This window comes from Schistocerca serialis, chromosome 2, assembly GCF_023864345.2.
Source record: "Schistocerca serialis cubense isolate TAMUIC-IGC-003099 chromosome 2, iqSchSeri2.2, whole genome shotgun sequence".
NCBI lineage: Eukaryota > Metazoa > Arthropoda > Insecta > Orthoptera > Acrididae > Schistocerca > Schistocerca serialis.
This window is the reverse complement of record NC_064639.1, coordinates 673,556,416-673,570,137: the sequence shown is the minus strand read 5'-3', so window position 1 is coordinate 673,570,137 and position 13,722 is coordinate 673,556,416. Positions and strand designations below refer to the sequence as shown.

Here is a 13,722-nt window from a genome sequence, read left to right as displayed (position 1 = left end):
AGACCATTTTTTCTGGATAAATCCAATCGAACTGTGAATGTTGTGAGCCACTTTACAAACTTAGGCAGCGCGTAATAGCAATGGTTGGCTCTGAGCACTACGCAACTTAACTTCTGAGGTCATCAGTCGCCTAGATCTTAAAACTAATTAAACCTAACTAACCTAAGGACATCACACACATCCATGCCCGAGGCAGGATTTGAAGCTGCGACCGTAGCGGTCGCTCGGTTCCAGACTGCAGCGCCCAGAACCGCACGGCCACTTCGGCCGGCTGTAATAGCAATGCATGAATTAGAAATGAATGAAGTATTGGTGGGAGAACTGTATCACCAAATGAATTTTGTGGAAGGGTGTTTTTTTTCCACTGATAGGCATTCAATCTCGAAAATCAGTTTGCCTTAGGAATCACTAAGCAATTACAATGTAAGTGTACTGGAGCAAAAAATGTATGATAGCAGTCAGTGGCACTGCAGCTGCAACGACAGGGAATTGTGTTACATGTTTTAGCTCCGTCGCTCATGGCCTGAATGTCGGCTGATCAATGAACTCTTACGTTACCTGCTTCCCAACGCTTACGCAGTCTTCTGGATACTCACTGGACGCAGCTTACCGAACACCTAAATGCTTCAAGTTTTTCTCTTAAGAGAACAGGAACAAAGTATAAAAATTCGGGCTCGTCCGGGATTTGAACCCGGGACCTCTCGCACCCTAAGCGAGAATCATACCCCTAGACCAACGAGCCACCGTGGAAAGCACATTTTGCGTGATATAGAAAGCTCGTAAAGCATGACCTACTTCCGTGCAACAGGCGGCACGCTATTGCTGCTGCTGCGGTCGCCAACACTGGCTGCCAACTCAGCTGCGACGGGCGACGCTACTATGGTATGTCGTACTGAGCCTGACAGTCCCTACTTCAGAGAAGGAGGCATTAACCATATGATATAGCAATATTGCAGTGAAAGCCAGTCAAGTTTATCTACACAAATAAAATATTTACACTATGTTGTGCCCCTAAAAAGTTGCATCCTTTGTTTATCTTTCTTTCCTTCTGTTTCCTCTTCGTCATCAAGTTATCCTAACCTCCGGAACGCCAAGGAATGTCCACACCGTTCGTCTCCGTAGGTCGCAACGCCTGCGCTCGGCAACGACACAGCTGTTACCCTGCAAAGTTAACTGAACAATTGCCCAAGGCGGCAGAACCATCCGGCGTATAATGCGGTGTACCGTTTTGGAGACTGTATCCTTATTCGCACATGACTTCTTAACTTTGGTACCTATTATAACCAAATACCATAGACAAAATAACTTTTATCATGGTCCGTTTAAGTGCGACGAAAGCTGCAATTTTTTTCAAAAAAATATACTTTAATATTTATAACAATTTATTGCTTAAAAACTTTTATCCTTATCTGAAGAAACTGACACCATCATTTGGTTTTAATAAGCACTGTACTATTGATCACTAGTTTCGGTAACAAATACCATTTTCAAGTCGATGTACTAATAACTTGTAATAAAAACCTTTGGACGATAGATCACGTAAAACGTCATACCCAAGCTACCAGTTTTCTCGTTCAAGAAAATTTACATACAAACCGGATGGTTTCTGCACGTTTGATGAGGTTCAGTGCCTTCCTCTGGTAATACGCATTGAATCTTTTGAGGTAAATTTTCTTGACCAAAAGAAATGTTATCTTGCATAAGATGTCTTGTGTTTCAAACTATCCGACCAAAATGTTTTTATTCTAGTGTATTTTTACATCGATTAGAAATTGGTTCTTCTTATAGAAAGCATTCGTCAATAAAACATTATTAACTAAAAGCAGCTTACAGCAGTAACACGAACTACTTCTCCACAGCTCTCATACATTTGAAGAAGTTCGTGTTACTGCTGTAATCTGCTTTTAGTGAATAATGTTTTATTGACGACTGCTTTCTATAAGAAGAACCAATTTCTAATATATACACAGGGTGAATCACCTAAAACGTGCACCGCAGATGTTGCGGAAATGGAAACTGCTGTTGATGTGTTGTTTTCACAGAATGGACTGGTATTCTGGGGCTCGTGTTGTTAGCCAGTAAACAGATTGTAATAGTACTTAGAAAGTATTTTTTGTGCAAACTATTTTTAGTTTAACAATGCCTATTGACAGTGTCATAATAAAAGTGGGATAAATAAGAGAGTCCTCGGTGTTTGTTGCAGGATTCTAGTGCGAGGTGTTTACGAGATATCGTAATTTGAAAAGTTTGCACACTGACGCTTGTTTGTGTCGTTCAACCCGCCTGGCTACTAGGAACGATTTTGTTACGTGTACTTACAGTACTTGAGTGCATTGCGACTTGCTAATCAGTGTGTGGCGGTCTAAACAGCAAGTCGTGAGTGGACGATGGTATTTACCAACGCAGGAAAATTGACATGCTGGTGGTGTATAAAGTACATGCAGAATCCAGTTCGTTCTTGTACGGTGTATGGGGCAAGATATCCTAACAGGTGTCTACCATCTCGACAATTATTTATGAACCTCCTCAACCAGTCATGTGAAAGTGATAGTGCAGTAACACCTAGACAACGTAACAGAGGGAAACAAGTGACGACAGAAGAAGGAAAATTAATGTTCTTGCAGCTGTTGCAGTAAATTCTCGCATTAGCTCCCAGGGAATCACACGAGGAGGTGCTATGAGTCAGGACTAGGTATCACAGAATATACTGTTGAACTCCATCCTCCGAAGCTGGTGTATGCACAATCCGCCACCTCCCTGCACGTTCATCTGTCTGTCTGAAAGGACTCGTGATCACACAAACGCCCCAAAAAGGTAGTGATAAGTTGTGCTACGTGGTTAGTGTCTGAGTGTAGCCGTGCTGCCTCTCGAACGTTTCTATACGCTTGGCCGTACATAAACATCATCCCGCTTTGTTCTAGACATGAATACTTCACCATTCTGCTGCTTACAGTACGCTGTGTCACTCACAGTAGTAGTAGTAGTAGTAGAGGGGTTTGTGAGCGCACGACAGCAAGGTCTTCAGCGCCCGGTGTCACTCACAAAGCGTGCAACACACAAGGAACACACCGGCACGTGGCTAGAGAAACTCATTTGTCAGCGACATCTACTGTGGCAACGATGCATTTCCGGACCCGTGTTCACAGAACCTTTTTTACTTAATTTCTAGTCAAAGATCGGCCCCGCAATTTCTCGGTTTTATTAAGGTTCACCTTGTATGTCAAAGCGACATTTATTGTATGAACTTAGTTGCTGTTCTTTGGAATAGATATTTAAATCCCACTCCGTTCAGTGTCGTGTTTCCCCTGTCATACTTTATAAACCATAGACTTACTCAACGTTAACATTTTGCTTGCATGGTACATCATTTACACTCCTGGAAATGGAAAAAAGAACACATTGACACCGGTGTGTCAGACCCACCATACTTGCTACGGACACTGCGAGAGGGCTGTACAAGCAATGATCACACGCACGGCACAGCGGACACACCAGGAACCGCGGTGTTGGCCATCGAATGGCGCTAGCTGCGCAGCATTTGTGCACTGCCGCCGTCAGTGTCAGCCAGTTTGCCGTGCCATACGGAGCTCCATCGCCGTCTTTAACACTGGTAGCATGCCGCGACAGCGTGGACGTGAACTGTATGTGCAGTTGACAGACTTTGAGCGAGGGCGTATAGTGGGCATGCGGGAGGCCGGGTGGACGTACCGCCGAATTGCTCAACACGTGGGGCGTGAGGTCTCCACAGTACATCGATGTTGTCGCCAGTGGTCGGCGGAAGGTGCACGTGCCCGTCGACCTGGGACCGGACCGCAGCGACGCACGGATGCACGCCAAGACCGTAGGATCCTACGCAGTGCCGTAGGGGACCGCACCGCCACTTCCCAGCAAATTAGGGACACTGTTGCTCCTGGGGTATCGGCGAGGACCATTCGCAACCGTCTACATGAAGCTGGGCCACGGTCCCGCACACCGTTAGGCCGTCTTCCGCTCACGCCCCAACATCGTGCAGCCCGCCTCCAGTGGTGTCGCGACAGGCGTGAATGGAGGGACGAATGGAGACGTGTCGTCTTCAGCGATGAGAGTCGCTTCTGCCTTGGTGCCAATGATGGTCGTATGCGTGTTTGGCGCCGTGCAGGTGAGCGCCACAATCAGGACTGCATACGACCGAGGCACACAGGGCCAACACCCGGCATCATGGTGTGGGGAGCGATCTCCTACACTGGCCGTACACCACTGGTGATCGTCGAGTGGACACTGAATAGTGCACGGTACATCCAAACCGTCATCGAACCCATCGTTCTACCATTCCTAGACCGGCAAGGGAACTTGCTGTTCCAACAGGACAATGCACGTCCGCATGTATCCCGTGCCACACAACGTGCTCTAGAAGGTGTAAGTCAACTACCCTGGCCAGCAAGATCTCCGGATCTGTCCCCCGTTGAGCATGTTTGGGACTGGATGAAGCGTCGTCTCACGCGGTCTGCACGTCCAGCACGAACGCTGGTCCAACTGAGGCGCCAGGTGGAAATGGCATGGCAAGCCGTTCCACAGGACTACATCCAGCATCTCTACGATCGTCTCCATGGGAGAATAGCAGCCTGCATTGCTGCGAAAGGTGGATATACACTGTACTAGTGCCGACATTGTGCATGCTCTGTTGCCTGTGTCTATGTGCCTGTGGTTCTGTCAGTGTGATCATGTGATGTATCTGACCCCAGGAATGTGTCAATAAAGTTTCCCCTTCCTGGGACAATGAATTCACGGTGTTCTTATTTCAATTTCCAGGAGTGTATTTCAACACTGTCACCTCTTTCTTCTTCTCACTTTCAAATTTAATGATATTAACAGCGACCTGTCGTGGGTACAGCGAAGGTTTCTGCATCACTTTCCACTCTTGCACTACAGGCAACAACGGGCTCTACTTTGTACTGTATCGTGGCTATACTTAGCTACGTGATCAAATTCACCTCCGCTGCGGCCGCGTCTGTACTTCACTTTGTCCAATAATACACTACACATGTCGAGCAAGTCATTGAACTTGTACACACACAAACAAATACATTTACACATACTCGTGCAATAGTCTTTAATAGTGTCTGTCTGCATAACCTTCCTCTCCTTTTTGAGACCCTAGATATCGACACCTGGACGGAGGCCGGATTCAGTTTTTTCCCGAATGTCGTTGGATGCCGTCTATCTCGCCAGAGGACGTCGCCCACTTCTCTCACTACTCACTCGTCATAGCCTCTGTTCTTTTCCTCATCTGTTCGTGTCTCGCTCACGCACTACAAATATTGCTCTCTCTGTTATCCTTTGACGAATACGCAGTCTATCTGCACTACTTGTTGTCTCATTGCCTTGAGCACGTATGTTGTTACTGGGAGAATGCTTTTGTCATGAACCTACTTCTTTGAATATATTTGGCTTGTTTTTCGGAGAATGCAACCAAGTTTCCCGAATGCCGTCCAGGTGATTATACTTTCCAAATTGGATTTTATTTCCTAATATGCCCACAATAAATGCATTCATTTACTATTTCCAGAGCATTGTTTTCTTTGAGGACCGCAGTATTGACAGGAATCACGACTGTGGAATTTTAAGGGTCGATTTTGCTAAGGAGGATTTTTTTTTTTTTTTTTTTGTGGTTTTAGGGCGCAAAACTTCTATGGTCATTAGCGCCCAGCCCGTGACATAGAAAACAGGAAAAAAACGAAATTTAAAATCAGCAGCAATGGGAACAAAATCATAAAATTTGAGTAACTAAAGGCAGAAGGAATGCTTAAAAATCCACTATAGAAAGGGGTTGGTTGTCCCCCAAAAAAAAGCTTCAAATGACTGACGTCATTTCACTGTCACTAATAAACTGTAGAACGCGGTCAGCTGAGCGCGTGTCATCTGCTAAAATCGACGATAGATCAGGCGATAGCTGTAGACGGGAGCGTAACGGATTAAAATAGGGGCATTCAATTAAAAGGTGTCTGACCGTCCACAGCTGAGAGCAGTGGGGACAGAGTGGGGGAGGATCACCGCTTAAAAGATGTCGATGACTAAAAAGACAGTGCCCTATCCGGAGTCGAGCTAAAATTACCTCCTCCCGACGACGCGTTCGGGAGGAAGAGGTCCAAGCGCAAGGAAGGGCTTTCACTTCCCGCAATTTATTGTGGGGAAGTGTTGACCAATGCGCATGCCATAAATGAGCAGCTTGGCGACATAAAACGCTCCGTAGATCGGTAAACGGAAGAGACTGAATAGCTGGCCGAGGAAGAGAGACTGCAGCCTTGGCCGCTATATCGGCCGCCTCATTTCCACAGATACCAGCGTGTCCCGGGAGCCAGAGGAACGCCACTGTGACGCCCCCCAGGTGGAGCAAGCGCAGACAGTCCAGAATCCAGTGGATCAGAGGGTGCACAGGGTAAAGAGCTTGGAGACTTAGGAGAGAGCTGAGAGAATCTGAGCAGATTACGTACTGTATCCGCTGATGGCGGCGGATGTAGTGGACAGCCTGGAGAACAGCGTAAAGCTCCGCAGTATAAACCGAACACTGGTCGGGAAGCCGAAAGTTATTTGGGGTGTCGCCAACAATATAGGCACTCCCTACACCTAACGATGTTTTCGAGCCATCGGTGTAAATAAATGTGGCTTCCGTCATTTGTGCACATAGAGCAGCAAATGCCCGACGGTAAACAAGTGTAGGGGTACCATCCTTGGAAAATTGACATAGGTCTCTGAGCAAGTTGATCCGGGGACGGAGCCAAGGCGGTGCTGTACCCCAAGTTGTCAAGAAGGTTTTAGGAAAGCGGAAGGAAAGAGAATGGAGCAGTTGACGGAAGCGGACTCCCGGGGGTAGTAGGGAGGAGGAGCGGCCTGCATACCCGACATCAAAGGAGGCGTCGAAAAAAAGGTCATGCGCTGGATTAGCAGGCATGGAAGACAGATGGCTAGCATAACGACTCAGAAGGACTGCCCGCCGATTGGACAGCGGAGGTTCAGCAGTCTCAGCATAAAGGCTTTCCACAGGGCTGGTGTAAAAAGCTCCAGATACTAAACGTAATCCACGGTGGTGGATAGAGTCGAGACGCCGAAGAATAGACGGCCGAGCAGAGGAGTAGACTATGCTTCCATAATCCAATTTCGAGCGCACTAAGGCGCGATAGAGGCGGAGAAGGACCACTCGGTCCGCTCCCCAAGAGGTACCATTCAGGACACGGAGGGCGTTAAGCGAACGCAGACAGCGAGCCGAAAGATAGGAAACGTGGGAGGACCAGCACAGTTTTCTGTCAAACATAAGACCCAAGAATTTAGCGACGTCGGAAAACGGAAGGTTGACAGGACCTAGATGTAAGGAGGGCGGAAGGAACTCCTTACGTCGCCAAAAATTTACACAAACGGTCTTACTGGGTGAGAAACGGAAGCCGGTTTCGATGCTCCACGAGTGGAGGCGATCGAGACATCCTTGAAGACGTCTTTCAAGAAGGCTGGTCCGTTGAGAGCTGTAGTAGATCGCAAAATCGTCCACAAAGAGGGAGCCCGAGACATCAGGAAGGAGACAATCCATAATTGGATTAATGGCGATGGCAAACAGTACAACACTCAGCACAGAGCCCTGGGGTACCCCGTTTTCTTGGGAGAAAGTACGGGAGAGAGTAGTGTTCACCCGCACCCTAAATGTGCGCTCTGCCATAAATTCGCGAAGAAAAAGGGGCAGCCGGCCTCGAAAGCCCCAAGAGAACAGTGTGCGGAGAATGCCTGTCCTCCAACAGGTATCGTATGCTCTCTCCAGATCAAAAAATATTGCTACCGTTTGGCGTTTCCGGAGAAAATTGTTCATGATATAAGTGGAGAGAGCAACAAGATGGTCAACGGCAGAACGATGCTTTCGGAATCCGCATTGGGCTGGTGTTAAAAGACTGCGGGACTCCAGCCACCAAGCTAAACGGTAATTCACCATACGCTCCAAAACCTTACAGACACTACTCGTGAGAGAAATGGGGCGATAGCTAGAGGGGAGATGTTTGTCCTTTCCAGGTTTCGGAACGGGAACGACAATAGCTTCCCGCCATCGCCTGGGAAAGGTACTGTCGGTCCAAATTCGATTATAAAGGCGAAGGAGGTAACGCAGGCTATGGGTTGATAAATGCAGCAACATTTGGACATGGATACCATCCGGTCCTGGGGCGGAGGAGCGAGAAGAAGAGAGTGCATGTTGGAGTTCGCGCATGGAGAAAACAGTATTGTAGCTTTCGCGATTGTGAGAGGAGAAAGCAAGATGTCGCACTTCCGCTGCACGTTTCTTCGGGAGAAACGCTGGCGGGTAATTTGAAGAGCTCGAAATCTCAGCAAAGTGCTGACCCAATGAGTTAGAAATTGCGACGGGGTCCACTAAGGTATCATGCGCGACAGTGAGCCCAGAGACCGGGGAGAAACTAGGCGCGCCTGAGAACCGTCGAAGCCGACTCCAAACTTCCGAGGAGGGAGTGAAGGTGTTAAATGAGCTAATAAAGTATTTCCAGCTTGCCTTCTTGCTATCGCGGATGACGCGACGGCATCGCGCACGGAGCTGCTTATATCGGATACAGTTGGCCAAAGTTGGATGGTGACGGAAAATGCGAAGAGCACGTCGCCGCTCACGTATTGCGTCACGGCATGCCTCGTTCCACCAAGGAACTGGAGGGCGCCGGGGCAATTCGGAGGTGCGTGGTATTGAACGTTCCGCAGCTGTGAGAATAACGTCGGTAAAATGTGTGACCTCATCGTCGACGCTGGGAAAGCGACGGTCATCGAATGTCGCTAGAGACGAAAAAAGTGTCCAATCGGCTTGGGCAAACTTCCAGCGACGCGAGCGCATATATGGCAGTTGAGGCTGCAGTCGAAGAACACATGGAAAGTGGTCACTCGAGTGTGTATCATCAAGGGCGAACCATTCGAAGCGCCGAGCTAGCGGAACAGTACCGACTGCAAGGTCCAAATGAGATAAATTTGCCGTGGAGGCAGACAAAAATGTGGGGACTCCAGTGTTGAGGCAGACTAGATCCGCTTGGTGGAAGACGTCTAGCAATAGTGAGCCACGTGGACAAGGATGTGGAGATCCCCAAAGCGGGTGGTGGGCATTGAAGTCCCCAACCAGCAAATAGGGGGGTGGAAGCTGATCAAGAAGATGAAGGAGATCAGCTCGTGCCATTGGTGTAGACGATGGAATGTATACCGTACAAAGAGAGAACGTGTATCCAGAAAGGGAAAGACGGACGGCGACAGCTTGGAAGGAAGTGTTTAAGGGGATTGGGTGATAATGGAGAGTATCATGGAGCAGAATCATGAGTCCTCCATGGGCTGGAGAGCCTTCAACAGAGGGAAGGTCATATCGGACGGACTGAAAATGAGGGAGAACAAAGCGGTCATGGGGACGCAGCTTTGTTTCCTGAAGACAGAAGATGACCGGCGAGTAGGATCGTAAGAGGATCGACAATTCCTCCCGATTGGCGCGAATGCCGCGGATATTCCAGTGGATAATGGACATAGGGTGAACAGAAAATGGAGGAACGTGACCAAGGGTGCTGTCAACTCAACGACTGCTCAGAGCTTGCGACCGACAGCATGGAATGGCATTCAGTCGAAGGCAGAAGATCCTGATCCATAGGTTGGTCAGGAGCAGCTCCTGCCACCAACGATCGGCCAGTTGACCGGCCACCAGCAGTGCGCCTCGGCGACACAGAAGATGGCCGAGGGCGATTTCCGCCAGGTGGTGCTGTAGATGGGACACGCCTTGGCGGAGAAGGAGAGGAACTGTGTTTCTTTGTAGCCTTCTTAGAAGTATGATGTTTAGATGAAGGAGGAACCGATGGTTGTGAAGTTGCGGTACGTAAAAACTCTTCACGAGAATGCTCTTTTTTCGAAGACTTGGCGTCTGACTTTTGGGCTCGAGATTTAACAGAACCCGATGAAGGGTGAGCCATAGAGTGGGCAGGCGAAAGAGGTGAGGTTGAACGGGCGATCTTTGCGCTGGCCGATCTGACGACCGTGGTACTAAAGGTGAAGTCGCAAGTCTGCGTGGCCGCCTCCTTTGTTGGTCGAGGAGAAGCAAGGACAGCGCTGTATTTACCTTTCTGAGGCACGGTGGGCTGTCGACTGGCGAGTAACTTTCGAGCAGCGAAGGTCGACACCTTTTCCTTCACTCTTATTTCCTGGATGAGCTTTTCATCCTTAAAAACGGGGCAATCTCGAGAGGAGGCAGCGTGGTCACCCATACAGTTGATGCAGCGAGGGGATGGAGGTGGACAAGCAAGTAACACATTTGGCCGGATTGGAACAGGACTGGCTGGTATGATTGAACCGCTGACATCGATAGCAACGTGTAGGGTTTGGGACATAAGGGCGAACGGAAATTATCTCATAGCCTGCTTTGATTTTTGATGGGAGTTGAACTTTGTCAAATGTCAAGAAGACAGTGCGGGTTGGAATGATGTTCGAATCAACCCTTTTCATAACCCGATGAACAGCTGTGACGCCCTGGTCAGACAGGTAATGCTGAATTTCTTCGTCAGACAATCCATCGAGGGAGCGCGTATAAACGACTCCACGCGAGGAATTTGAGGTACGGTGCGGTTCCACCCGGACAGGGAAGGTGTGGAGCAGAGAAGTACGCAGCAATTTTTGAGCCTGGAGGGCACTGTGTGTTTCTAACAACAGGGTGCCGTTCCGTAATCTGGAACAAGACTTTACAGGACCCGCAATTGCGTCGACACCTTTCTGTATAATGAAAGGGTTGACCGTGGAAAAGTCGTGACCTTCGTCAGACCGAGAAACAACAAGGAACTGTGGCAACGATGGAAGAACAGTCTGTGGCTGAGACTCAGTGAACTTACGTTTGTGAGCAGACATAGTGGAAGGTGAGGAAACCATTGCGGAAGAATCCCCCATGATTACCGGCGTCTCCGATGGCGCGCTCCTCCCTTGTGGGGGCCCTCGCCGAGGGCACACCCGCCTTAGGTGATTGTTCACACCTCAGGTCACACCTCCCGACAAACGGACGGAGGGACCAATCGGCACTTTCGGAAGGTATCAGCTCGGGTAATCACCCCTCCCTGGGCCTGGCCGTTACCAGGGGGTACGTACATGTCCTACCTGTCTACCCGGGGCGGGGAATTACGCGTTACCCCGTCACCGGCTACGCATGGAAGTGCGTGGGTCGGCCTTCAGACACGCACAGGGAGGAAAGAAGAGAAAGGGAAAGGAAAGAAGAGGGGGTCTCAAACGCCGTAGCGGAGAAAAGGGCAAGGAGAAGAGGGAAGGAAAAGAGAAGGACAGAGGAAGGACGAGGACTGGCAAGTGTAAGAGCAAGGAATTTGGAACAGTTTCGAGCGTCCGTCTCCGGACGTAGGCACAAACCATACTCCCAGAGGGGGAGAAAGGAAGGAAAGAGACAGAGGTGAGGGGGGGGGGCGAAGATGGGGGACGGGGAGGGATGCGGAAAGGGAAGGGAAGGTATGCAGCCCGGAAAAGGAAGGAGGGCCACATTAGCTCGGGGTCCCGTGCTCGCTACGCACGTGTCCACAAAAGAGTTGTGGACCCCCTGGGGGGGCTAAGGAGGATGACGTCATCTGCAAAGCATAGAGGGCGAATGTTGTCCCACAACGATATTAAAAGTAGGTCCCATCCCCCGTACCGACCGAGGTTTTTGGGCGGTTTCCTTTGGTTGCAACGACACTGTCAGAACTGAAAACCGCCTCCGAAATATTTGCAATTGGGACCCATGAGGTCTTTCCAGGTAGCTAGAGAAGATTTTGATGGACTTTGAAGAGCAAAGTGGATTCTGGAAATAAGGGTCTTCTAATGACTTTTTTTATTTTAAGACAATTCATTGCAAAGAGATTGGAATGGAATTTGAGTAGCGATTCAGTGTTCATAGATCTCTAGAAGGCGTGTGACTCAGCACCCCTGAAGAAATTGTTTGAAGTCCAGATAGTGTGTAACATGTATGTTTGCTGATTGTGTAATCAACATGTGAAATAAAATTTCATCACAGCCTTTAAAAATGGCATAGGATTAAAATATGGATTCTGCTTGTCTTCTGTCTTATTTAAAATATACCCAAAAAAGCTTACATTAATGGAGCAGGAAATGTGCAGGAATGGACGTTGAGATAACAAAAATCAATGCATGCACACCTCGTTCTTAGCAGATCTGGTAGTGGTGGCTAGTGCAGTGAATGGTACCTGCTTTATACGAAAATTATTACAAGAATATGATAAGATGCAGTAGAGGAATACTAGGAAACAATAGTAGATGGCAAGCACTTCAAGCTGTGTAAAAAATTGTAGTTATTTGGGTAACATACTATCGCAAGACGGAACAAGTAATTGGGAAATACAGCAACGAGTAGCCTGGGGAAAACAGCAGTCCAGAAACTAAATCGTCTGTTATGGTCGTCTAAGACAAGTTTGAGCGTGGGTGCGAGTGCAGGGATCTTAATGGAGAAAGTAGAAACAAACAGAGTTGTAGAAATGTACAGTGTCCGAAGATCGTCTAGAATATCTCAGCGGCACTGCGTAATAAATACAACGATTACGGAATGACCCAGAGTCAAGAAAGCATCACAGATAGAAGAACAGTAGCTCGCCCGGTATGGACATACAATTTGAATGACGTACAAGATAAACAAAGAAGATTTTGGTGTACCACCGAAAGGTGAAGAATAAGAAGAAGAAGAAGAAGAAGAAGAAGAAGAAGAAGAAGAAGAAGCCCGAAGGTTGCCTTATTAAATGTGGTAAATGAGGATATGAGAAAAAGAAACTTTAAGAAGACGAGGAAGCATGCGAAGATAGAAACCGATGGAGACACATATGGGACGCGACGACAGCTGTACGAACCACATGGGGGAAGAGAGGGGATCCTCTAGCCCACTGGCAGGCGGTCTCGTATGTTTTGTCTGGACGAACTCTTCGGATCTGAAATTCGATTATAGCACGCTGTTTCACATGTACAGAAATATGGTCTACGACAAAAAAATGACGCACCACAAGGGAATTATCCGAATGGGGCGGAAATCTGTAGATGTACTGTACGTATACTAAGAGACATGTGATTACAATTAGAGTAAAGTTGGATGGTTTATCAGAAGAGAAGAGCTTCACAAATTCAGCAATTCGATAACGCGTTGGTCCACCTATGGCCCTTAAGCAAGCCGTTATTCGTCTTGGCACTGATTGACAGATTTGTTGGATTTCCTCCCTGAGGGATATCATGCCAACTTCTGTCCACTCGGCACGTTACATTCCCAAAATCCCGAACTGGTTGGAGGTCACTGCCCATAATGCTACAAACGTTCTCAGTTGATGAGATATCCGGCTATTTTTCTGGCCAAGGTAAGATCTGTCAAGCACGAAGACATGCTTGAGGCGCACTCGGCGTATGCTACAGGGCATTATGTTGCTGAAATACAAGCCCGGAATGGCTTGTCGGGAAGGGCAAGAAAACAAGGCGTAGAATATCGTCGGTGTACTGCTGTGCTGTAAGGGTGCTGGTGATTAGACACAAAGGGGTCCTGCTATGAGCAGAAATGGCACCCCAGATCATCCCTTTTGGTTATGGAGTCGTGTAGAGGCAGACAGTCAGGTTGGTACCCCACCGCTGTCAGGGGCGTCTCCAGACGCGTCATCGCTGGCCATCGGGCCTCAGTTCGAAGCGGAACACATCAGTGAATACAAGTATACCCCAGGGTATGAG

The 13,722-nt window shown here is 48.3% G+C and overlaps 1 non-coding gene across 1 annotated transcript; it reads right to left on the bottom strand.

Annotated features, from left to right (window-relative positions):
• Nucleotides 1–670: 670 nt before the first annotated feature.
• On the bottom strand, nucleotides 671–742 carry Trnap-agg (transfer RNA proline (anticodon AGG)). Its single transcript has one exon. It is a non-coding gene; the product is annotated as a tRNA-Pro (tRNA).
• Between the last annotated feature and the right edge of the window lie 12,980 nt (nucleotides 743–13,722).